Below are 4,646 nucleotides of genomic sequence, written 5' to 3' on the forward strand. Positions count from 1 at the left end.
ACATTGGATGTTCAAGGTCCATTATATGAGTGACAACATGTGATACTCAGATCTTTGTTTCTGTGAGAGGTCACTCAGTATTATACACTCTAGTTCCATCCAGGTTGCTGCAAAATTCATGATTTGTTCTTTTTTATGGCTGCATAGTATTCCACTGTGTATATGTACCACATTTTTAAAATCCAGTCCTCTTTTGATGGACAGCATGGTTGCTTCCAGGTTCTTGCTATTGTGAACAGTGCTGCAATAAACATACGTGTTCAGGTATCTTTTTTATAGAGTGATTTGAGTTCTTCAGGGTATATTCCCAGTAGGGGGATTGAGGGGTCATATGGGAGGTCAATATTTAGAGCTTTTAGGAATTGCCATACTGTTTTCCACAGAGGTTGTACTAGTTTGTACTCCCACCAACAATAGAAGTGTTCCCTTATCGCCACATCCTCTCCAGCAATAGTTATTTTTTGAGTTATTGATAATTACCATTCTGACTGGAGTTAGGTGGTATCTCAGTGTAGTTTTGATTTGCATTTCCCTGATGACCAGTGAGGTTGAACATTTTTTCATGTGTCTGTTGGAGCTCGGATGTCTTCCTTTGAGAAGTGTCTGTTCATATCTTTTGCCCATTTTATAATGGGGTTGTTTGTTTTCTTCTTTTCAGCACATTTGAGTTCCATGTAGATCAAAGATGTTAAGCCTTTGTCAGACCTGGAATTGGTAAATACTTTTTTCCAGCCTGTAGGCTGTCTCTCTGCTCTCTTGATGGTTTCTTTGGCATTGCAGAAGCTTGTCAGTTTAATGAGGTCCCACTTGTCTATCTTATCTCTTATGGCCTATGGGTTTCGGGTTTTGTTTAGGAATTGGATGCCAGTTCCAATTTCCATGAGGGTATGTCCTTCATTTTCTAAGGTTCTTATGGTTTGAGGTTTTACATTTAGGTCTCTGATTCATTTAGAGTTAATTTTTGTGTATGGGGATAGATAGGGGTCCTGTTTCAATCTTCTGCATGTGGTCAGCCAGTTTTCCCAGCACCATTTACTGAATAGGTTCTCCTCTCCCCAGTGGTAGGTGGTGGAGGTTTTGTCGAAGATGAGTTGGTTGAGAAATTGAGGTTTTGCTTCTGGAATCTCAATTCTATTCCATTGATCTATATGCTTGTTCCTGTACCAATACCAAGCTGTTTTGATGATTGTAGCTTTATAGTAAAGTTTGAAGTCTGGTAATGTGATACCACCTGCTTTGCTTTTTTTTGCTGAGGATTGTTCTGGCTATCTTGGTCATTTGTGTTTCCATATGAATTCCTGTGTTGTTTTTTCTAGGTCTAAGAAGAATATTGCTGGTAATTTGATGGGTATTGCATTAAATCTGTAGATTACCTTAGGTAAGATGGACATCTTCACAATGTTAATTCTTCCAATCCATGAGCATGGGATATTTTTCCACTTGTTTGTGTCATCTTTGATTTCTTTGAGCAGTGTTTTGTAGTTTTCATTGTAAAAGTCTTTCATGTCTCTGGTTAGGAAGATGCCAAGGTATTTCATTTTTTTTGTGGCTATTGTGAATGGAATTGTGGTTTTTATTTGGGTTTCTGTTTGTTTATTATTGGTGTAAAGAAATGTGATTGTCTTTTGCACATTTATTTTATATCCTGAGACTTTGCCAAAGGCCTTTATCAGTGTAAGGAGGTTTTTGACAGATTCTCTTGGGTTTTCAAGGTACATGATCATGTCATCTGTAAAGAGATAACTTGATTTCCTCTTTTCCTATTTGAATACCCCTGATTGCCTTCTCTTCTCTGATTGCTCTAGCCAGGACTTCCAATACTATATTAAACAGGAGGGGTGAGAGTGGGCATCCTTGTCTTGCTCCAGTTTTCAAGAGAAATGGTTCCAGTTTTTGTCCATTTAGGAGTATGCTGGCTGTGGGCTTCTCGTAGATAGCTTTTACTATTTTGAGGTATGTTCCCTGTATGCCTAGGTGTTCGAGGGTTTTTATCAAGAAGGGGTGCTGAATTTTATCAAAAACTTTTCCTGCATCTAATGATATAATCATGTGGGTTTTTTTGACATCTGTTGATGTATTTAATTACATTTATGGTTTTACGAATGTTGAACCAGTCTTGCATCCCAGGGATGAAGCCTACTTGGTCATTTTGGATGATTTTTGAGATGTGTTGTTGAATCCGGTTGTTGAGAATTTTAGCATCTATGTTCATCAAACATATTGGCCAGTAGTTCTCTTTCTTTGTTGGGTCTTTACCTGGCTTGGGTATCAATGTGATGTTGGCTTTGTAAAATGATTTGGTGAGAGTTCTGTCTTTCTCAGTCACCTGGAATACCTTCAGTAGGATTTGTATAAGCTCCTCTTTAAATGCCTTGTAGAATTCTGCTGGAAAACCACCTGGTCCAGGGCTTTTTTTGTAGGTAGTTTGCTTATCACATAGTCAATTTCCTTGATTGTTATTTGTCTATTTAGGGTCTCAATTTCTTCTTGTTTCAACCTAGGCAGGTTGTGTGATGACAGAAAGTCCTCCATTTCCAAAAGGCTTTCAAGTTTGTTTCCAGACAAGTGTACATAGTAGTCTCTAATGATCTTTTGTATTTCTTCAGGATCAGATGTGACTTCATCTTTTGTGTTTCTGATTGTGTTTATTTGGGCTTTTTTTCTCTTTTTCTTGGTCAGTCTAGCTAGGGGACCATCGATCTTGTTTATCCTTTTAAAGAACCAGCTTTTCGTTTCATTGATTTTTTTGTATTATCTTTTTGTCTTCCATGTCCTGGATTTGGGCTTTTATTTTGGTGATCTGGATTCTTCTGCTGAAATTAGAGTTTTTGTGGTCTTGCTTTTCCAGCTTTTTTAGGTGGCTTCTTAGGCTGTTAATTTGTGATCCTTTCATTTTCTTCATGTGCGTTTGTAGGGATATAAATTCCCCTCTTACTACAGATTTCATGGCGTCCCAGAGATTTTGGTAGATGTTTCTTCATTTTCATTGTTTCCAGGTATCTTTTGATCTCTGTTTTGATTTCATTGTTGACCCAGGAGTTGTTTAGCATCATGCTGCTTAGTGTCTATATCTTTGTGGGTTTTGGGGGGAAGTTTTTGGTGTTAATGTTTTTTTTTTATTCCACTGTGGTCCAAGAAAGTGCATGGTAAAATTTCAATCCTTTTAAATTTGCTTATGCTTGATTTATGGCGAAGTATGTGGTTGATCTTAGAGTAAGTTCCATGTGGTGATGAGTAGAATGTGTATTCTGTGGTCTTTGGATGGAGGGTTCTGTAGGTATAATTAAGTCCATTTGATCCAGAGTCACATTGAGGTTTTGGATCTCATTGCTGTTTTTTGTCCTGATGATCTGTCTAGGGTTGTGAGTGGGGTATTGAAGTCCCCAGCTATGATGGTGTTGGAGTCGATATGTGTTTTTAGTTTACCTAGAAGCTGCTTTATGAACATTGGTGTGCCTATGTTTGGTGCATATATGTTTAGTATGGATATTTCTTGTTGATAGATTGAACCTTTTATCATTATGTAGTGGCCTTCTGTATCTTTTTAAATTTTTGATAGCTTAAAGGGTATTTTGTCTGAGATTAAGATCACGACTCCTCCTTTCTTTTGTGTTCCATTCACACTAAATTTGTTTCCCATCCTTTTACTTTGAGTCTGTGAGTGTCCTTTCTAGTGAGGTGAGTCTCTTGTAGACAATAGATTGTTTCCTGGTGATATTTTATCCATTTTGCCATTCTATGTCTTTTCAGTGGTGCATTTAGTCCATTCAGATTCAAACTAATTATTGAAATGTGAGAGTTGATCCCTATCATAATGTTCTTACAGAGTTGTTGTTCTTCCTGTTTGTGTGTTGTCTTTCTTTCGGTTTTAGAGTTGGATCATGTGTGTTTTTAATCTTTTGCCTGTACTCTTGTGAAGAACATTGTTGTTCTTTTTTCCTTTTCTTCTGTGTTCAATACTTTCTTAAGTGTTTCTTGTAGAGGTGGTCTTGTGGCAGCGTAGGTTCTTAGGGATTGGATATCTGGGAAAGATTTCAATTCTCCCTCACTGATGAAGCTTAGCTTAACTGGGTAGGTTATTCTCGGTTGAAATTGTTTATCTTTTAGAAGTTTGAAGATAGGGCTCTAAGCTCCCCTAGCCTGGAGTGTTTCTGTAGATAAATCTGCTGCTATTCTAATTGGTCTTCCCTGGTACGTAGTCTGATCCTTTTCTCTTGCAGCCTTTAGGATTTTTCTTTTATACCTACTATGTTTAGATGAATTATTATATGTCTGGGAGTTGGCCTTCTAATTTGTTGTCTTGCAGGGGTTCTCTGAATCTCTTGTGTTTGAATTTTTTCATCCTTGATGAGATAAGGGAAGTTTTCTTGAATGATTTCATGAAATGTTTGTTCCAGTATGGCCTCTGTTTCTCTCTCTGCCTCAGGAAGGCCAATTACTCTTATGTTCGGTCTCTTGAAATGATCATTCATCTCTTGAAGGTTTTGTTCTGTCTTTTTGAGCTTCTTTTTTATTCTTTTGACAGTTTGGGTTAGTTCTGTGTTTTGGTCTTCGAGCTCTGAGATTCTTTCTTCTGCCTGGCTAATTCTGCTTTCCATGCTTATTAGTTTGTTATTTATTTCCATCACAGTATTCTTTACTGCTGT

The sequence above is a fragment of the Carlito syrichta genome, unplaced genomic scaffold (assembly GCF_000164805.1).
Source record: "Carlito syrichta isolate Samal-C Ts95f unplaced genomic scaffold, Tarsius_syrichta-2.0.1 Scaffold311905, whole genome shotgun sequence".
Taxonomy (NCBI): domain Eukaryota; kingdom Metazoa; phylum Chordata; class Mammalia; order Primates; family Tarsiidae; genus Carlito; species Carlito syrichta.